Here is a 22,538-nt window from a genome sequence, read left to right on the forward strand (position 1 = left end):
CGGTCGGGGCAGTGGGGCGGGGGTGGGGGCTTGGGGAGTAGGGAATACGTTGAAATCTGAGCAATTTTAGAACTATTGACTTTTGAATGATGAGGTTTCCTGACATTCTTTTCCCTTGCTTCTTATAAATGGTTACTTGCTCATGCTGTCCATTTCTACTGAGTATTCATATTGGCTGTTCCTGTGAAAGATTTCCAAATGAATAGTGTCACAGCTATTTAATAATTAATGCCTCCTTTTCTCCTAACCCTTGGTTTTTAGCCTGGATTTCGATTATTCATAATGCTGTGGGAGTGTGCACGAATTCAATTCACATGTGGTCCTAAAACTGGCCAGTTAGTGTTAAACTTTAATAGTTTCAAACTTGTCTCCCAATGCCTTGATAACCTATAAAATTGCTACCTTATTTGATCTGTCTTTCACGCACTTTCTCTTTTGTATAGCTGTCCATTCCCTCATTCAGAGGCAACAAAAATTTTACGTGTCCTAAAATAGACAATTTAAAAAGGGAGAAAATTCAGAGGACTGGTTGACCCCAACTTTGGGCTATACCAAAATAAAAAGCCAGGTTTTTTGTTTGTTTGTTTGTTTTTGTTTTTTTCAGCTGCCTTTCATTAGCATTTGATTGCTGCTAGCTTAGAGTTGGATGAGGTCAATGAGCTAGAGCCAGAAAGATAAGGGTTCAAATCCAAGGTTTGGTCCTAAGGCACCAACTTACTGGCTGTGTTTGGGCAACCCGGTTATCTCCCTGGAGCTTAATTTCCTCATCATTACAATAGAAATAATAGCACTCAAATTATGAGGGTTTTGCATAAGAATATAAATGCTCAGCACATAGTGTTCACTTTTATGGAATTAGGATATACGCACAGAAAAGTGCACAAAACATAGGTATGCAGCTTCCTAAGTTTTCACAAATTGACAGTTCTCATGAAACTAATACCCAGATCAAGAAACTTAACATGGCCAGCCTCCCAGAAGCCTCTTTTGTGCCCCTTTCGATTACCACCCCTTAAGGGTACACGCAAAGTTTCTCAAACTGGGCCCTATTGACCGTTGGAGCCAGATAATTCTTTGCCGTGGAGTGATAGGATACTCAGCTCGGTAAGAACATTTAGCAGCATCCCTGATCTGTACCGATTAGAGGCCAGTAGTATCTTCCCGGGTCTGGCAGGATGTGAGAGTCAAAATGTGTCCGGATATTGCCAAATGCTCAGGGGCGTGTGAGAATTCAGAATCTCCCTACGTTGAGAACCACTAGGATATACAGTTCTTTTTGCTGCCAGGACATGAGCCGTCCTCTGTTCTCAAGTCTTCTCCACTCCGTGGAGACCCAACCTTACCAGCTGCAGCCAAGAGGAATTTCTGAGTCACTGGCAGGTAGGCTCATCACCTACCAGTTCTGTAAGGAGGTGGTCCCTGGGTCTGGGGCCCCCGAATGTCTTGCATGTTTTCCCCTTTCTCCACAGCTTTTGTCACCCCTGGCCAGTGGAAGTTTAAATTGGCTCGACCACTTTTGGGGCACCTGGGTGGCTCAGTTGTTTAAGCGTCTGACTTCGGCTCCGGTCATGTTCTTGTGGTTCGTGCGTCAGAGCCGCATGTGGAGCTCTGCCCCGGCAGTGAGGAGCTAGCTTGGGATTCTGTCTCTTACCCTCTCTCTCTGCCCCTCCCTGACTCCCTTTCTCTCTCTCTCTCAAAATAAATAAATAAAAACCTTTAAAAATTTTTTAAAAATAATTTGAAGGAAGTTAGGAAGGAAGGAAGGAAGGAAGGTAGGAAGGAAGGTAGGAAGGAAGGAAGGAAGGAAGGAAGGAAGGAAAGGGAGGAAGGAAGGAAGGAAGGAAGGAAAGGGAGGAAGGAAGGAAGGAAGGAAGGAAGGAAGGAAGGAAAGAGAAAGAAAGAAGTTGGTTCAACCACTTTGGAAAACTGATGGCAGTATTTATTAAGCATTTATAAACTAAGCATACGCTTACCCTGACGATTCCCTTTTCAGTATCTATTCAATCACTTACATCTAACCTTTCCCAGAAAGAACTGAAATAACTTGCAACCCACCATGTTGATATGTTCATTAGCTTTCCTTCCTATTTTAGTGGAATCTCACAGGTGAAAATAAGATACACTATTTCCATGATATAAGCTATAGCACATTGAGGACCTCAGGATTAGTATTAATTGTTTTGTAACAAATTATCTTATTTATAATTTGAATCAAATTCTGAATAAGTCTACATATTGTGACTATTCTGATACGTCTATGCCTATTTTGAAATCTCTTTAAGTTATTCTGTTTCTACTCTGTTCTTTTTTCTTGTAATTTATTAGTTGAAGGAACTGGTGTTTTGTCCTATAGAGCTTCTGACCATATGAAGTTTTTTTTTAATGTTTATTTTTGGGAGGGGGGAGGGGCAAAGAGAGAGGGGGACAGGGCAGACAGAGGATTCAAATCATGCTTGGTGTTGTCGGTGCAGAGCCCAATGTGAGGCTCCAACCCACATACCGTGAGATCATGACCTGAGCCGAAGTTGAACACTAACCAACCGAGACACCCAGGTGCCCCCAAGAAATATTTTTTAAATAATATACATCATAGGGGCGACTGGGTGACTCGGTTAAGCATCCAACTTCAGCTCAGGTCATGATCTCACCATTCATGAGTTTGAGCCCCACATCGGGCTCTGTGCTGACAGCTCAGGGCCTGGAGCCTGCTTGCGATTCTGTGTCTCCCTCTCTCTCTCTGCCCCTCCCCCACTCACACTTTGTCTCTCTCAAAAAGTAAATAAACATTAAAAAAGTAATATACAGCATAAATTCATGCTGATACTTCAAACTACAGAGTTTTTACTTAAATTCTTTAATCTTATTTGTGTGTCTTACCCCAAACGGAGAATCCCGGTTTTCAATAACCTTCCTCATGATATAATTAGAATATTACATAATAAAACATGTCATTTATCCCAGAACACAGTCACGATAGCCTGAGAATAGCACTACCACTCATAACGTCACAGAAATTTGTTCATTTATTTATGTAGTTCTTCAATTTATTGTTTTTGAGTTACTTAGAATAGATTCTCTCTGGCACTGTGCTACCAACTGCCGACATATGTAGGCTCATTTGTTTTAACTTATTTTCATTTTTAGGGATGGCCTTTTTAATATTTAATCTTTTAAATAACAGGTAAATAGTTCACTCCCTTCCAAAGTCACATCAACAACACAAAATATAATCAAGTAAGTCTGATTTCTATCGCTGCCTCGTCCTTCTCCCATAAGTAACCGTTTAGAACAAATTCTATGGCTTTCCCTGCCATTGTGTTTTTTCAGTTTTCTAGCATACACACATATAGACACACATATATTTCTCCCCCACCCCCTTAGAGAATAGGTAATCTACTAAAACATTTCCATGAAACTTAATCTTTTATGGAACAACCAGCTCTGGAGAGCACCCCACCGCAGTATTAAAAGGTGATCACATTCTGTTTGGCAGCTTGAATGTAACAGGCAATAGATATTTGGGTTTTTTTCCATCTAGTGCTTTACAAATGGCCCTGCCACGAACTATTTGGCACGTACATGCGTTTATAGTTTTACCAATGATTCCTTTGGATAGATCTTGAGAAGTTGGATTTATTGGTCAGTATATATGTAATTGTGGTAAATATTGCTAAATTCTTCTTTACAGCGCTCTTACAATTTGTATCGTCCGGTGGTGTTTGGGATTGCCTGTCTCCTCCAGCCTCGCCAACCTCGTAGGTTGACAAACTTCTGGATTTTTCCAATCTGGCAAGTGAGGAATAGGATTTTAGCATAGTTATGAGTTTCTCTTATTGTGAGAAGTGCTTTTCATATGCTGAACATCCATTTTTGCATTTCTTTTGCTTTGAGCTGTCTGATTACTTATCTAGCCCATTTTTTTGTGGAGGAATTTTGGTATTTTTTTCTATCTTTAGAACCTAATTATATAGGAATATTAGCTATCTGTGATATAAGTTACAAATATTTTTTCCAAGTTTGTCATTTTTTGAACTGTAAAAAAAACCTCTAATTAAAAGAAGAAAGTTTTTAGTTTATGTATATATATATATATATATTTTTGGTTGTCCTATAAAATCACTTAATCTATATTTTTCCATATTGTTCCTGGATTCTGATTAATCATTAATGAACTTGTCCTCATTCACAGACGACAGGAGAACTCACCCTTGTTTTTTATTTGTTTTGTTTTATTTTTAAATACTTGAGTTTTTTTTTCCTGTTTGTACCTTGAAATCCATTTGATTTTCTTCTGTCATAGAGGCTGCTGTCAAAAAGTCTAATGTCTGTCTGATTTTTCTATTACTTAAAAGCAACTTACTATTCTTCCTTGGAAGTTCAATAGTTTTACTAGAAAAATGCCTCAGTTTGGACCTTTGTTATCCAGGGTTGTCCACTTTTCCCAAGTAGACGGTGTGCCTATTCAAAATGGAATTTCAGTCGATATTCAAGGTCTGCTGAGTAAGTACATAGGAGGAGTAGACTTACGGAGTCATAGGGTATGCACATCAAGCTTTAGTAAATACCCTCAGTTTTCTCAAGTGGTTGAACCTATCTGCATTTCAACCAGTGCTGTAGGAGAGTTCCGATGGCCCCACCTCCTCCCCAACGCTACATATCTCCACCTGGTCCATTCTACCTCTGGGGGTGTCTGCGCAGCGGTATCTCGTGGTTTGAATCTGCATTTCCCTGATGACTAAAGAAGCTGGGGACATCTTCATACCTTTCTTTCACTATTTGGATACAGCACTGTCCCCTACCCTCCCCCCCCCCCAACCCGGTGTTGTAAGTTACAAATATTCTCCTAAGTTTGTCATCTTTAAACTCTAATTATTGATAAAGTTTTGGAGTGATGGTGGGGTGGTCCGAAGCTGATGGCCACGAAAGGATTCTTGAAGACGTCTTTGGTGCAACAAAAGGTGATTTTATTAAAGCAGGAAGGGCTGCACTGGGGTTGTGGCCAGTGGCCAGTTATGAAGGTGGGAAAGGTAAAGTCAAAAGATAGGCCTCCAGAAGGACTTTGATATGTTAAAGGGGACTCCTAAGCTACTTGAAGCCTTGCTATTGTCAAAGCTAAGGTTGTTTTCCCTCTAGTAAGGCTTTCACATTAGGACGGGTAAGGGGTCCCTGGAGAAATGTTCTACTCTGTATTCACCTCAAGTATTTGTCGGTGAGCTGCAGGTGATAAGGAAATTTAATTTTACCTGCCATTTTTTTTCTTGCCTTTTTTCCCCATATCACTGTAGAGGAGTGATGTTGGGGCTCCGGGAAACCAAGTCTATGGGTTTCTGGAGATTAGGCTATTGATAAGATGCCTTTTTCTTGTAATTTAGGAAGATATTTGTAAACTGATAGAGACTCACATCCTTTATGACTGTGGTGTCTATCAGTTAACCATTGGTTTTCTCTCCTTTCCTTTGTCCTAGGGCAGCCAGGAGTGCCTGGGGAATATCACACACATCCCACCCTGGGGGTGGGGGTGGGGTGGGGTTGGGGGTTGGGGGGTTGGGGGGGTTGCTAGCTTGTATTTTTGCCCTCAGCCTGCCTCATGCTCCCTTATCAATTATGATGGCTTTTGTAAAAAAAAAAAAAAAAAGAAAAGAAAAGAAAAGAAAAGAAAAGAAAGAAAAAGAAAAAAGGAAAGTTTTAGTTTTTATATATATTTTTGCTTTTTACACATTTGGTGGTTTTGCTCTCTGTAGTTTCAGTCACCTGTGGTCAATCATGGTCCAGAAACAGATGATCCTCTTTCTGGTGAATGGTGAGAAAGTCTGTAATAGCCTAACATTACATCACAGCGTCTGCATTTTTCACGTCCTTTCATTTTATCATCTCACATCATCACGAGAAGGATGAGGTACAGCATAATATGAGATATTGAGAGAGAGAGACCACATTCACATAACTTTTATTGCAGTTTGTTGTTATAATGATTCTATTTTATTATTAGGCGGTGGTGTTCATCTCTTACTGGCCTAATTTATAAATTATCCAAGGTATGTATGGGATAAAACATGATATACATAGGGTTCGGTGCTATCTGAGGTTTGAGACATCAACTAGGAATCTTAGCATGTTCCCCTGTGGACAAAGAGAGCCACCTGTAATTCTCCTTTGTGAAGTGTTTATTCAACTTTTTGCCATTTTTTTTCCTATGTGAATTACCCTGGCTTTCTTTCATTGCATTATAGAACGTCCTTACGCATAATCTGCATATGAATCACCTGTCAGAGATATGGATGGCAAGCATCTTTCCCATGTTATGACTTGCCTTTTTACTTCTTATGACTTGCCAATGATGTCTTTCAATGAAAAGAAACTCTAAATTTTAACGCAGCGCAATTTATTGCTTTTCTACTTGTTTTAGGATGGAGATGTGGGTCAGAATAGTTTCACAGCTATTGTTCTTGCAAAGCGATTAACAAACACGGCTTTACATTTTGAATGCTTTGTATTCTCCTTTTTAACACTGGTGTCTAAACCTTCTGCCTCCTTCACCCTTTTTTCCATGTTGCATTCGATTTCATTTCCAGTCATAGCAGTTTTTAACTTATGGGGGGGCTGGGGGGAACTATGTCCTAAAAGGAAGCTTCGGTCTATTGGTTTTGAGATTTGAGTGTTCATAGTACCAAGATGGCTCCAGCTCCCTCAGACCTTACCAGGCACTCGCCTAAAAATTGAAATGTGCAAAAGTCCTTGCTAGTCTCAAGGACTGCCATACCTCTGAGTACTTTTTGGAAATCTGAGTTGAGTTGTTTGGTTTGTTAGGTTTTTTTGTTCTTTTTTTTTTATCTCAGATCCATCCGATGTCCCGTGCCTCCTTTGCTGATATCATGTAGGTCTTGAAACTGTCAAGTTTGTCCTCACCCGTTTATATTTTGAAGTTCATGGGGATGTCATGTTACCTACTTTGGGTGACTTATGTTATAGATAGGATTTGGTTATGCTTGCCTTCATGAAATGATTTGGAAAGATTATATATGTGTATAATATATATAGTCTTCATCATCTTCCTTGAATTTCTCTCACTACAGTTATTATCCTCATCGTGCGGAGGGGGAGCCAAGCCCTTAGAGAATCTTGGTCAAAGCCAAATAATGGAAACATGTGGATTAAGAATCAAGCCTATCTCTACGAACTCTAAGGTTTTAATACCTTGTACTACTTACGTTTTTACTTCCTCCATTCTATGGCCTACTTATTTATATTATTGATTGATTGATCGATATTTTATTTTTAAGTAATCTCTACACCCAATGGGGGGCTCAAACTCACAACCCTGACTGAGATCAAGAATCGCATGTTCTACTGACTAAGCCAGGCAGGCACTCTTATTTCTCTTTATTTTCATCTAATTAAAAAAAAAAAAATTCCTGTCTGGCATGTTTCAGAAAGTATATAATATTTTAATAATCTTGTATAAACATATAATTTATAAATAAATAAAACTAAATTATTGGAAGCTGTTCAAAATACCTTAACTGCTGAGTATTCACAGGGTTTTTTTTTTTAAATGTAAAGATCTAGTAACTTAATCAGTGTGTATTAAACTATGTAATAGGAAGTTTGAGTACTTGCTATCATGAAGAAAATAAGAATCCTGACAACAAAGATTCATTTTCATCTTCTTTATAATAGCCAGTTGTTATAATGTGAGGAAAGACAATGAAAATACATGAGAAATTATAAACAAGTGTTTTCATATTGTGGATTCTGATGCTGTAGATATCCAAATTTCGTAGGCAACCGAAAATACAAATTACTCAAGTTTCGTATCACATTAGCTGAATTGGGAAAACAACATCTATTTGGAGAGATAAACATTTGATGGAAATTGGCTCAACACTACACGCCAGGCTATTTTTTCCCTTCTTTCACTGTTGCTTAAAAGTATAATAAAGAGAAGTACAGTGAGAATGCCTGGAAGAATAAAGTCTCCCAGAATCATTAAACAACACCAGTTGGATCATAAGCAGAAATATTCAGTGAGGTTTAATTTGGAGGCAGGGTTTCCTTCTCAGGTCAAAAACGATAGGATGCATTAAAGAGACTCCTTTGTGTTGGTTGCTATGGCTGTTATAACAAATTACCAGAAATTTAGCGTCTTGTTTAGACATATTTGGGGGCACCTGGGTGGCTCACTCGGTTGAGCATCCGACTCTTGATTTCAGCTCACGTCATGATCCCAGGGTCCTGGGATCGAGCCCTGCATCGGGCTCCATGCTGAGTGTGGAACCTGCTTAAGGTTCTCTCCCTCTCTCCCTCTGCCCCTCTTCCCCGCTTGCATTTTCTCTCTCTCTTAAATTAAAAAAATATAATAAAACATTTGGGGGCACCTGGATGGCTCAGTGGGTTAAGCGTCTGACTTTAGCTCAGGTCACAATCTCACAGTTCATGAGTTCAAGCCCCGCATTGGTCTCTGTGCTGACAGCTCAGAGCCTGGAGCCTTCTTCAGATTCTGTGTCTCCCTCTCTCTCTGCGCCTCTCTGGTTCATGCTCTGTCTCTCAAAATATATTCTCTCAAAAATAAATAAACGTTAAAAATATATGTATAATAATATTTAAAAAAAAAAGCAGGACAAATTTGCCTTATAGTTCTAGAAATCAGAAGTCCCAAATGATCTCACTTGGCTAAAACCAAGTTATCAACAGGACTACATTTTTTTTAGAAGCTCTAGGGCAGAATTGGTTTTCTTGCATTTCCCAGCTTCTAGAGGCCACTCCCACACCCTGACTCCTGACCCCTCCTCTATCTTCAAAGCCAGCAATGTTGTGCAGAGTCCTTCTCATTCTACCTTCTTCTGGTTGTCTTTTCCAATTCCCTATTCCACGTGCAAGGACTTTAAAACACTCTGTGTGTGTGTGTATTCATATGAATATATATGTATATATATATATGTATATGTATATGTATACATATATATATATACATATATATATATTGATCAGCAACCTTGACTCCCCTTTGCTATGTAGTCTAACATAGTCACAGGTCCAGGAATTAGGATGTGGACCTCCATAATGGGTCATCATTCTGCCTACCACACTTACTAAGGTTTTCTAACCTAAATTGACAAATTCTGATAGAAGTACATTTCTCTCTTGTTTTTTGAGGGGATTCTGTCATCCATATTTATTTTCAAAGCAGAATATCTTTTTCTTTTTTTAATTTTGCTAATGTTTTATTTATTTTTGAGAGAGAGAGAGAGAGCGAGCGGGGGAGGGGCAGAGAGACAGAGGGAGGCACAGAATCTGAAGCAGGCTCCAGGCTCTGAGCTGTCAACACAGAGCCGGACGCGGGGCTCGGACCCACACACCACGAGGTCATGACCCAAGGCCGAAGTTGGTCCCTTAACCAACTGAGCCACCCAGGCGCCCCAAAGCAGAATTTCTTATGCTCGTGTCGATTAAGCCCACGCTTTCACATGGGCATGTGCATGCACACATATATACATACACACAAGCCTACTTTATTTAGATCACTGAAAAAACAATAGTACGTGAAAAAAAAACACATCCTATTTATTTAAAAAAAAATTTTTTTAACGTTTTATTTATTTTTGAGACAGAGAGAGACAGAGCATGAACGAGGGAGGGTCAGAGAGAGGGAGACACAGAATCTGAAACAGGCTCCAGGCTCTGAGCCGTCAGCACAGAGCCCGATGCAGGGCTCGAACTCACGGACCGCGAGATCATGACCTGAGCCGAAGTCGGCCGCCCAACCGACTGAGCCACCCAGGCGCCCCAACACATCCTATTTATAATGAGAACGTGTCTTAATCGAGTCTCGAATGCAGTGTGGGAGGATATAAAGAGAATCAAACTAAGAATCAGAAAATCGATGTTCTCCACCCGATTCTGCCCTTTTGTAAACTTTAACATAAAAGGGTAGTAGTAGCAGCACTTGAAAGAGCTGTGTAGACAGTCATGGACATTTAGTTATCTTAGAGGTATTCCCCATCATTAAAACTCCATTAAGGAGGCTCCCAGCCAACTAATGGTCAGGTCCCAAAAGAACTGAAGGAAGATAATCCTGATGTAAATTGAACCGAGAAGGAAATGCTTTCATATGGTAAAGCCAGGATGGGAACCAAATAAAAGCCAGAACTCTAAAACTCTAATTCTTGATGTCATGGCTAATACTAACTCTTGAACTGTTGAGTAGGAAGGTGCAATACGTGCTACCTAAGTTTCTCCACTAGGGTAATAGGATGAGATACTTAGGAATAGCACCCTACAGACTGGCTTTGTGCATGAAACGTGTCCAGTTTTCAAGATCCTGGCATTAGATTAGCCTATTTTGTTGTGCAACAACGCTGCCTCAATGTTCAGCCAAAGCGGATGTTGAAACTCGTCATTAGATAGAGTTTCGGCTTCTATTTCCCCAATTTTCGATTTCACACACCCATGTTATGCTTGTCTCCTATCATTTCAGAAAATCCCAAATTGCCAATCGTAATTGCATAATTCTTTTTGAACACGCTGTCAAAACGAGAGGCTTAAATCTAAAAATTCAAGTCCTTTCAATTGATTGGTTTGGGGAATTTGCTCGCTGGATTTGGCCCAAGATTGGATTGAAGTCGTTGATTATCTTAATAGTATTACTTAAATTTGAACCGCACAGCTTCATTACTTTTGATTCACGCTAGGAAATGATTATGTCGGAACTGGAAACCGTAAAGCTAGAAATTGTACAATAATAGAAATACCACTTAAGCTGTGAGTAGCAAAGGCAGACTTGAACCTTGCTGAAACCTCAAGCCAACAACCAGCGGCATTTCTTTTGTCTCCAAATCTCTTTTCTCTTAAAAATCGGTGAGCTGCACGGAACTCCGTCCGCCAAAGAGATATCAGGTGCACGCATTTGGAAGTGCACATATGCTTTTCCGCAAACAGACAACAGGACAGGCTAATGAGAAGTGTTCGCCTGAGGAATTCATCACGTTTTAATAGGTTTGTCATCTTGACATGAGGGATCACGTTAGTCATCATTTCCCACAAAGGTGAATCCCTGCACTGGACAGCGGTTTTGCATTTTAATGCTTGATGAATGAAAATTCCACCGCCGGCGTCTACTCCTGCCTCCTACTATCATTTAGGACATACATTTAGCCGGGCTCAATTTTGCAGAGAATTTTTTTTTTTTTTTTAATGCCAAGACCAGGAGAAAAGTTAACTTCTAGCTGTGTGAACTGAAGTCAGTTCGTGCCACTGGGTCTTGTTTTTCTGATTTGTCAAATGGGGGCTTTGTGTGGAGAAAGTCTGGCAATTTCATGCAGATAGAAAGCGATAAGAGAAGAGAGCTAGACCAGCTGTTCAAGCAATTTGGAAAAGCGCGAGGTATTTTCTCTCATTATTGGAAATGAGACATTTTTGTGTCGGATTAGGATAATCCATACTGTTTAATGTATAGATTTCTATCTTGTGAAGTAAGTCCAGGTTACATTTGAATTTTCTTTTTCTTTAAGCCTAAAGACCACATGCCTTTATTTTTTTTGTTCTGTTGATTTTAGTCCGTGTTTCAACTCCTCCGGGTTTGAGCTCAGGATGCCAGTGCCCCATGGGCACCCACCTCATTTCCCACCCACCTGCTACTTCTTCTCTTGGGTCCTATCTACAGCATCCGGGGCCACATGCCCTTCTCTTCCTTGATTTTCTCTCTGATTATGCTGAAGTATGTCTAGAAACAAACTTCTAAGACAGACTATATAGAAAGTTAAGTATTGGAGCCTTTTACCGTCTCAAAATGTACTTATCTGGTACTCACCCTTGTCTTAGGTCAAACGTTCAGTGTTGATTTCACGATACTCCCTTGTTGTAATCTCTGGGAAACTTCTTTGAGTTTCTGTTTCAATCTTTCAATTAATTGTCTAGTTTGAGGGGCGCCTGGGTGGCTCAGTCGGTTAAGCAGCCGACTTCGGCTCAGGTCATGATCTCGCGGTCCGTGAGTTCGAGCCCCGCATCGGGCTCTGTGCTGACAGCTCAGAGCCTGGAGACTGTTTCAGATTCTGTGTCTCCCTCTCTCTGACCCTCCCTCGTTCATGCTCTGTCTCTCTCTGTCTCAAAAATAAATAAGTGTTAATTGTCTAATTTGACCAACCATAGTTTAAATTTGTTATTTTTCCCATAGCATATATTTCTGTTGTTGCTGTTGTCGTTCTCGTTGTTGTTGTTGTTATTCTTCTTCTTTTTCTTCTTCTTCTTCCTATATTCTCAAATCTGAAGGTAATAGAATGTTTTCTGTTTTCAGTTTGTGCTTTTTTTTAACTTTATTTATTTTGAGAGAAACATAGATGAGCGGGGGGGAGGGGCAGGGAGAGAGGGAGAGAGAGAGGGAGAGAGAGATTGAGAGAGAATAAGAATCCCAAGCAGGCCCCACGCTGTCAGCACCGAGCCCGCTGCAGGGCTCAATCACACGAACCATGAGATCATGACCTGAGCGGAAATCAAGAGTCGGATGCTTAACCGACTGGGCCACCCAGGCACCCCTCTGTTTGTGTTTTTACATGTTTTCCTGAGTCATCTTTTTCTTTCATGTTGGTTCTTCTTTCACATTACTTTTTTCCTCACAGGTCTGTGGATCCATTGTTGATTCATTTTATTTTGGACCAAAGAACTCCATTGGCCATTCTAGGCAAGAGCTGCAGTTTTCTCTGCTCAAGGACAAGTAGGTCCTCCTCAGGATAAGTCTGCCTTTGGAAGAAGATCTCTGTCTGGGAAGATTGTGCCCACCGGCAGCACGGGCTTCCGTTCGGGTAGGTAGCGAGTCTGGTCCAGCCGATGGGTCCTTCCAAACGCTGGAGTAAGAAAGACTTTGTTGTGAGCTTGCCGTCACCGCGTTATGAATGTTGATGTTACTAACAGATGACACTTAGGCTGTTCTAAGTATTTCAAACAGAATAATTATTTAATTCTCAAAACAACTATGTGAGGTAGTGCTATAATTATCCCCTGTCTTACAGATGAAGACAGTGAAGCACAGATAGTTAAGGAAATCGTTCAAGGTCGTAAGGAATAGACCTGAGCTTTAAATCCAGCCAGGCTGGCTCTGGAGCCTGTGCCCTTGACTGTTACATCTACTGCCTTAAGAAAAATCCGTTGGTATTCTCACAAGAAGAAATCTTGAGTTTTATGGGTCAAGACCATGCTGGCTTGCTGCGAATCCCCCTTCTCCCAGAACCTCTTCTCCTTCACGCCCCTTTGACACCTTGCCAACTTAAAGCTGAGCTTTCTGAGTATCGCCAAGGGCGAAATCTCTCCCTTCTCCAATCCACCTGTGTGGGGACGCCACTGGTGCCATCTCCTATTGGGCATCACCCCTACCCTGCTCTCAGCATGTTCCATTCATCCCCACCCTGTTCCCTAGCTCTCGTCTGTGATGACTCCTCCACTCTCTCAGCTCTTTCGCGTTTATTCTCTCTTGCACGATGCTCTAATTTTATTAGCTTCCCGTTAAAGACGAGCCATCCCGCCACGTTCAGTTAACCAGATTTGATGAAACCAACTTAACCCCAACGTTTGGCCCTTACTTACATCTTTATCTGTTCAAATGATTGAAAAACAACCTGTGTCAATTAACACCACGACATTATTATTCTAAACTAGTAATTAGCTTTGATTAACCCGTGCTAGTCTAGTGATAAAGACAGGAATGTAGTTTATTGTTTCCAATACACCTAGACTTCAAGATGTGCTTTGATACATCGAGAAGCCTAGGCATAATAACACGTCTGAAGACACTTGCAATTTTATTCGGAAAGGGTCATACTGTAAAATCGTATTCAATTTCGACTCGTTCCTTCCATAATTTTTGGATACTGACAGTGGACCTAAACACTGCGAGAGTCTTAAGATCTCACACAGGAGAAATTCTCTGCCTTTTAAAGCCCCATAATTTTTTTGTCACAAAGCTTCATGATAGGTCTATTTCTCAGGTTTTAGAGAGAAGTTCTACAAATATAATAAAAGCTAATATTTTAAAGTTTAAACTTTCTTATTATTACTTAAAAATGAACCAGTGAAGTCAGTCCTTAGACATTTCAAGTCACCGAGTATTATTTTCTCCTAAGAGGGAAGGATCAGTAGAATTGCAGCCAGAAACTTTACTGAAAGTCAATGCCACCTCTTTGCACTTATCAGGGCCAATCTTGCTCTGCATATTTTTGTGGTATTCGCCATGCATTGTTAACGGTGATTGTCATGTAATTAAATCACTGCTCATCACAAGAGCCTGTTTTTATGCTGAGATAAGCATCAGAAGCCTGCTGCAGGACCCCCAGATCGATAAAGATGTTCCCAGTAGGATTACAAAGAGGCTGGGGTTGAGCAGGGCAGCAGAATTAATTAGGAATGATTTCTCTTTTTCTTTCTACTTTCAATATATTTTTAATTGTTTTTCCATGTTCAATGGACTATGCCCCCCCCCTTTTTTTTTTAATTCTACACTGATGCTCAGACACTTCTGTCCTGAGATCTGTGAAGGCTGAGCTCTTAATCTTTCTCACTTTTGAGTCATATCCACAACTTACTTTAGTCCCACTTATCTCTGAATTTCATCATTTGGAAAGAAACTTTGGAAGAGAGTTGGCCATCCAGTTTCAGAAAGCTATTTGAACATTAAAATACAAGCTTTGAACTGCAGGTGGATTTCTTGTTTTAGTTGGCATGCTCTTGAGAAAATGTGACATCAAGTTTTTAGAAGTATTAGTGTATTCTACAATGAGACGCAACTTGAATCAAATGTGAATTTTATTTGTTTATTTATTTTTAATTTTTTAAAAATCTTTATTTTTGAGACAGAGACAGCGTGTGATCAGGGGAGGAGCAGAGAGAGGGGGAGACACAGAATTCAAAGCAGGCTTCAGACCCTGGGCTGTCAGCACAGAGCCTGACACGGGGCTGGAACTCACGAACCGCGAGATCATGACCTGAACCGAAGTCGGACACTCAGCCGACTGAGCCACCCGGGCGCCCCTCAAATGTGATTTTTTTTTTAAAAGAAAACTCCCTGGTCTTCCATTCGCTTGCGTGGGACACCTCCTTGTCGAGTGACATGTGAAAGTACCAGGAGCTTGAAGGCTCATTTTTTTTTTTTTTTTTTAGACGGGAAACGTCGTCTTCTAGCAATAGGTATGTCCCAGTGCAGACGGGGTTGCCGTAACAATGAGATCTCCTGTATTCCTAATTTCAAGGATTATTAAAATTCCTGGCTGCAGCAAGGGAGACCAGAAAATCAGCAACGCCGCAGCTGCAGGAGGTAGGATTAGTGGGGAAAGAGAGGCGATGGTTTCCAAAGGGTGAAAGGTGATGGGAATATTTCCAGGAATTGAGAAATCTATTACACAGAAGAGGAGAAAAGAAGGAAATAATCAGATATTTCAGAACACGGGAGAGAAAGTGATCAATTAATGGTGACCCCCCAATGCCCTGATGGTAAGATTCTATTGTCAGGTGGACATGGTCACAGATGGGCCTTGACAGAGCAATAGATGGGTCGAGTGGGGACTTTGATGCTTCTTATATATCCTCTGGTCTTCAATAATTAAATCATGCGTACATTCTTCCAATCAACCCACACTGAGTGCCCACTCGCAGGGGTTGATAGCATTTAAGGGGGCTGTAGCATCCCCTTTGACATCTGAGTTCAGACCAAGGGATAGATGCAGGAGTCAAACAAATGGAGGTGAAAATGTTTTTGTATTACTGCTGCTGAACAATTGAGGCTAAGTTTCTGAATACTGAACCCCAGAATTAAATAGTCAGACCCAGGGGCGCCCGGGTGGCTCAGTCGGTTGAGCGTCCGACTTCGGCTCAGGTCACGATCTCCCGGTTCATGGGTTCGAGCCCCGCGTCGGGCTCTGTGCTGACAGCTCAGAGCCTGGAGCCTGCTTCTGGTTCTGTGTCTCCCTCTCTGCTCCTCCCCTGCTCACACGCTGTCTCTCTCTCAAAAATAAAGATTAAAAGAGTGTTGGATGACAGAGTCCTCCCCACATGGGGGTATTGTCTGATCCTGTAAGACTCAGGGCAGAAAGGAGCAGAGCCAAAGGCCCACTCCGTGTAGACAGGCAGATCCCAAAGAGAAAGAGGAAGTAGATCCGAGTGGCTAGATCTCCTTCTTCCTCCCTGGGGAGGCATGTTGATAAAGGTGCTGGAGGGAAGTCAGGAGGGTTACTCCAACAGAGCTCTCCTCAGGGCGGTCTCTTGAATAGTGGACTGGGGCAAAGGACCGTTCCCATTGACTAGGCTAGACACACATCTAGATACCTGCCAGGCCGGAACCGGATATATAGCTCATGCCTTCCAAGAGCTTTCAGTCCAGTATGGCGAAAGGAGCAGTGCGCAAACAATAGTAATACATGTGAGCAATTTTCTTTTCCAACACGCGGGGCGTGTTGGAACGTGGACAATAGCTGGCCCCAACCTAGCTTTTATTTATTCATTAAAAAAAATTTTTTTTTAACGTTTATTTATTTTTGAGACACATGGAGACAGAGCATGAACGGGGGAGGGTCAGAGAGAGAGAGAGGGAGACACAGAATCTGAAACAGGCTCCAGGCTCTGAGCTGTCAGCACAAAGCCCGACGCGGGGCTTGGACTCACGAACCTCGAGATCATGGCCTGAGCTGAAACCAAGAGTTGGATGCTTAACCAACTGAGCCACCCAGGCGCCCCTACCTTTCCTGCTTTGACGCCTACACGTCCTTGGTTCCTCTGCAATGACTCCATATTGTATCAGAAGGATGCATAGGCTCAGCTCAGCTCTTCTTGAATGGAGACATCCTCATCCCCAAATGTCTGGGGCACCCGGGTGGCTCAGATGGTTAAGCATCCGAGTCTTGATTTCAGCTCAGGTCATGATCTTAGGATTGTGAGATTGGGTCCCATGTTGGGCATGGAGTGTGCTGAAGGCTCTCTCTCTCTCTCTGTCTTGGTCTCTGCACCTCCCAATAAAATAAAATAAAATAAAATAAAATAAAATAAAATAAAACAATAAAATAAAAATAAATGTCTTCTAACATCTAACACGGAGGCTTTGCAGGTGGACATATAGAAGGGATGTTAAGTTAAATGGAGAGAAGCTAAGCTCCCCTCCATTGATGACCGGTCAGGCTTTTACTGTCTTCTCAATTCGCGCTGGGTGCTGAGATATCCCCACGCCCAAAGAAGGAAACATCGAACCACACACTTGTGCAACTTCCCCAAGCCCTATAGCTATAGTGCCTTCATTTCTCCACACAGACCTGCAAGGGCCATTTACCATTTCAAGGTATTTAAATCTAGAAGGTGGCAGATGCGTTGTCCAAGGGAATTCGGGTTTTCTGAAAAGTTCCAGAGGAATAAGGAATGTCATTATCTGCTCCCTGCCGTCGTCGCACCATCCCTACATTTTTGTATTTTTCATAAAACAAAACCTTTTCCCTTCGCAGTAGAAGCTCTGAGTGACCTTCGTGCTGTTTATTGCCTTCCTGGCTGTATTGAAACTCCAAGCTGTGCCGTGGGATTTCTAAAGGACATGGGCCTCAAACCTGCCAACCTATCAATTTAGCGGGGAGAAAAAAATAAACACGAGTGTGCCTCTCACATGCCTGAGATTGTGTTTGTGACTAACCTTCAGCACAGACCACACTGTTCTCTAAGACAGACCTATTCTCGGAGAGTTTAGATCAACTTTCCCCCGCCCCTAGCCATCTTGGACCTTACCCCCGCTTGCTTTCGTCCCTCAAGATGGAATTGTCCCTTCTCTGCCCACAAGTAGCTCTTCTCTCCAAGGACGGTGATATAATGTCTAAAGCAAACCACGCCAGCCCACGAGTCCCCAGTAGTGGCTTGGGAGGTGACTTTCAGTGTAATGAGGTCTTGCGGGCACTAGGGCCCCGAAGAAAATTATGCGACAGAGTATACCCTTGGCAACCCTCCAACTTCATATCTGATGCTCTCCACGGGCAATCAGTTTCTTGGTTTTTGTTTGTTTGTTTGTTTATGAGGATTTGGGGCTTTTAAAATTTGATGAATCGAAAAAATACCCTCCCTGGTTCTTTCTTCTGCTTATGGAGTGTTACTCTCTATTGACCGTAGGCAAGAGACCCAACCAGGACCGGAAGTTTCCTAGGTTTCAGATATAGGCATTGAAGAGAGCTGTTAGATTTCTATCTCAATTTGCCAGGCTGAAAGGGGCTCCTGGCAGCTATCTTGTCTGCCAAGTGGACAAAATCAGCCTGCAGAATCAAATCCAATAGACATGACACTAGGAGATGGGAGGGAGCTATTAGGTTCCCCTGGGACCAAAGCAAGGCTCATCCCCAGATATCCCCGTTATCCGATTCAATCATTTCCCCCTCTGCATAATGCACATCGTGTTGGGATTCTGTCACTATGACATGAATCTTGACTAATGCAGATGATAATGCAAAAGTGCTTTCTCCTGCTAATTTACAGATCTTTGATTACATATAATACTGAGCCTTAATTCGTGCTTCCTGGATATTTCTATTTCTTCCTTAATAATTTCTTCATGGTCTTCGCCCATATTTGACAATTTTCTTTTTTGTTTTGTAATAGCTTTGTATATACTTAGAGTATTAGTCTCTTTTCTGTCATATGTGTAGCAAATATTTTTTTCCCCAATTGTCATGTTTTTTGACTTTGATAGGTTTTCTTGGCGAATAAATGTTTCTTTTTTTCTCTTCTGCATTCTGCCTTTGGCATTATGCTTTAAAAAGTCCTTCCTAATTCAACATTGTTTTTCAAGTGAGCAGGCAAAATGAAATTTGAAAATCAATAGCATTCGTCTATACTTGGAATAAGGATTCAGAAAAGGAAATAAAAATTATGATACCTTTTAAAATAGCAACCAAAGCTCTAAAGTGCCTGGGTTTTACCTAATAAAGAATAAGCAAGCTTGTATGAAGAAAACCCTAACAGAATTGGAGGACACACAAGAAAAATAAAGGTTAGATTAAAGAAAGAGGCATTCTTTGATGGGAAAACGTAATAAGAAACTTGAGATGAGTTCATATCTACTTAAGGGGTATAAATGGTAGGTGTTTTCTTTTTTGTTTCTAAGTTTATTTTGAGGGGGAAGAGGCAGAGAGAGAGGGAGAGAGGGAATCCCAAGCAGGCTCCACGCTGTCAGCACAGAGGCTGATGCAGGGATCAATCTCAGGAATCATGAGATCATGACCTGAGCTGAAACTGAGTCAGATGCTTAAACAACTGAGCCACCCAGCTGACCCTTTCTTCTTCTTCTTTTTTTTAAGTTTATTTATTTATTTTGAGAGATAGAGAGAGAGGGAAATGGTAGGTGTTTTTGTTGTTATTCTTTTAACATTTATTAATTCTTGAGAGACAGAGAGACAGAGCATGAGTCGGGGAGGGGGCAGACAGAGAGGGAGACACAGAATCCGAAGCAGGCTCCAGGCTCTGAGCTGTCGGCATAGAGCCCCATGCGGGGCTTGAACCCACAGACTGCAAGATCATGACCTGAGTGGAAGTCAGATGCTTAACCAATTGAGCCACCCAGGCGCCCCTAAGTGGTAAGTGCTTTTGAAAGGGCTTCTCACCGTGTTAGTGTTTCAGATGCTCACTAACCCTAAGGGGGAATGCTATTAACAACATCAGAGTGGATGCTGGGTGGGGTTGGAGTGTATGAAGCCAGAGAAGTAGAATGGGAATGAGGACAGGGAGAAAAAAAAAAAAAAGATGGGAGAATGTGTTTTTACAGACTGATGGATGACAGTCATGAACTAAGGAGTATTTTTATATCATGTTTGTCCCTGATGTCCAACAGCGAGGAAAGCATAAAGTGAAGTAAAGCAAAATGAAAAAAAAATCAACTTATATTATCTTCTAGTACTTTTAATGTTTTATTTTTATTTGGCAGAAATTGTGAGTGAAGTACAGACCTTGTCAGGTTTTCTCTCCCCCTAAAATTATTTAGCCAATTGCTGAAATACATTTTATGAATAATTCCTTCTTCCCCACTGTTTTAAAATGCCAAGTGTATTTTATAATAATATACATATGGATCTGTTTCTGTCTTTTTTGTTTGTTTGTAATGATCAGTCTGTCTTTTCTTACACCAGAGAAAAACTTAAAGAGAGATCAGCTGTATACAGGTCTTCTGGTTTCCCGTTCGATCAATCACCAATTCGCACTCATTCTACCTTCTACACGTCTGTCAAACCCTTCAGTTTCCCATTTCCGGTGCCCTCACTCTGGTCAGTTGCACTACCATCTCCCTCCCGGAACACTGCCGAGCTCACCACCGAGTCGCCCTGCGTGCATTTCCCACACAACAGAAAACAATACACTCCTTAAGCCATTCATTTTATTGTGTCACCTTCCCTGCTCAGGACCCTTAGGGAGACTTTCACTGCACTCAGATAAAATCTATTCTGTGTTGCATGGTCTGCATGTGGCCCCGGTTGTTTCTCTCCCCCCCTTAACCCTACGTCTTTCTCTGGAGTTCCATTGTTTTGTTGACGCTGGACTTCTTTTGTTTCTTGATTGTGCCAAGATCTTTTCATTGTAGCCCTTTCAAACCCGCATTCCTTCTCCTGGGAATTCTTGTTCTCTTCCATCCTTCTTTAAAAAAAAAATACATATATATATATATATATATATATATATATATATATATTTATCTATTTTGAGAGAAAGAGAAAGAACAAGCAGGAGAGGGGCAGAGAGAGAGGGAGAGAGAATTCCGAGCAGGTTCCTCACTGACAGCGCCGAGCCCGATGTGGGGCTCGATCTCACGAACCGTGAGATCATGATCTGAGCCAAAATCAAAAGCCGGAGGCTCAACCGACTGAGCCACCCAGGCACCACCCCTCACCCCCACCCCCCCGCGCCGCCTTCCTTCCTTCAGTCAGGTTAAATGTCATTTTCTGCCAAGACCTCGGATGAGCTGCACAGACAGCTGAAGTAAGCTGTGTCCTCCAGGTTGGGGATAGAAAAACTGTAGCACCAAACACTGCTCCCCACAGCCTGTAGCTTTCTTTGAAAACACTTGTTACTGCTTGTGATTGGATATTTACAATATCAGTGTCATCACTTTTTACTCTCTCTCTCCTTCACTTAGGCCGTAAGCTCCTTGAAGGCCGGGCCATGTCTGTTCTGTCTCGATCTCCCACAAGCAAAATGCACACAGTAGGTCTTCAAGTATCTACTGAATGAATGGTGAACATCTGGTTGGTCATGTTATTCCCTATCCTTCTTCATTTTAAACAGTTCCAGGCTATCTGTCCCAGCTTCTTCTTCTACCTAAACGTTCAGAAGATTTTTTTTTCCATGCTCGAAAATATCCTACTGCGATTTCATTATATTCGTAAACTATTTGTGGATGATTTACAATCTTTGTGATACTAATCTGTCAATATGTGAACATGACATAATATTTTACAGCTTTAACATTTTTTTTTTTTTTACTGTTTATTTACTTTTGAGAGACAGAGAGAGACAGAGCACGAGTGGGGGAGGGACAGAGAGAGAGGGAGACACAGAATCCGAAGCAGGCTCCAGGCTGAGCTGTCAGCACAGAGCCCAGTGTGGGGCTCGAACCCATGAAGTATGAAATAATGAGCTGAGCCGAGGTTGGATGCTTAACCGATTGAGCCACCCAGGTGCCCCTATAGTATTGTTTTTTACCTCATACGAATTCTACTCAGTTCCTATGAGGATTATTTACACTTTATTTTATATTTTTGGTTGCAACTGGGCGCAATATTTTTGGAAAGGAGGGATCCTTTTCTTATTCTGTTTTCAAAGTAGATACATTTTTAATACAGGATCTTGCTGGTATTTTCTATGTTTTTAAAATGTATTTAAATCAAGCGTTTGCGCTAATTAATAGATCTTACTAACTTTTCTAGGTAGGCAGTCATGTAATCTACGGACAACTTATTCTTTTAATTTTTTTAAATATTTATTTCTTTTTGGGAGAGAGACAGAGACAGAGAGTGAGCAGGGGAGGGGCAGAAAGAGAAGGAGACACAGAATCCGAAGCAGACCCCAGGCCCTGAGCTGTCAGCACAGAGCCCCACGTGGGGCCCGAACTCACAAACCACAAGACCATGACCTGAGGGGAAGTCGGACACCTAACTGACTGAGCCACCCAGGCGCCCCCGGGGCAATTTATTCTTTATCCCTTTCATTATTAGAACTATTATTGCATTTTCATATTTTATCTCATCAGTTATCATTTACACAAGAATTTTAAATAATAATAATCAAATGAGATAATTTCATCATGTTTGTCGTCCCAAAGAGAATTTATTTGTTCACCATTAAGCATGATGCAGTTGCTACTGTGGCATAGATCCATTTTCATGTTAAAAAGCAATGTTTAGAGGCGCCTGGGTGGCTCAGTCAGTTAAGCATCGGATTCTTTATTTCAGCTTAGGCCCCACAACCGGGTGGAACCTCCTTGGGATTCTCTGTGTCTCTCGCTCTCTGTCCCTCTGCACCTCCCCCCTTCTCTCTCTCTCAAAATAAATAAA

General features: G+C 41.5%; 1 protein-coding gene across 4 annotated transcripts in view; it reads left to right on the forward strand.

Moving 5' to 3' along the window:
- The window catches only part of MCTP2 (multiple C2 and transmembrane domain containing 2), a 264,060-nt gene extending 248,242 nt beyond the window's left edge, over positions 1 to 15,818 (forward strand). The window contains exons 18-23 of one of the 4 annotated variants that reach the window (XR_006203377.1): positions 3,689 to 3,793; positions 4,610 to 4,958; positions 5,742 to 6,035; positions 7,074 to 7,184; positions 12,612 to 12,794; positions 15,142 to 15,817. The gene's annotated coding sequence lies outside the window, so the exon portion shown is untranslated. Of the gene's footprint in view, positions 1 to 3,688; positions 3,982 to 4,609; positions 4,959 to 5,741; positions 6,036 to 7,073; positions 7,185 to 12,611; positions 12,795 to 15,141 lie in introns of those variants that run through there. The other 3 variants (XR_006203376.1, XR_006203372.1, XR_006203373.1) reach the window with 3 other exon arrangements.
- Positions 15,819 to 22,538: the final 6,720 nt, after the last annotated feature.

Source organism: Panthera leo, chromosome B3, assembly GCF_018350215.1.
Source record: "Panthera leo isolate Ple1 chromosome B3, P.leo_Ple1_pat1.1, whole genome shotgun sequence".
In the NCBI taxonomy this organism is placed as follows: domain Eukaryota; kingdom Metazoa; phylum Chordata; class Mammalia; order Carnivora; family Felidae; genus Panthera; species Panthera leo.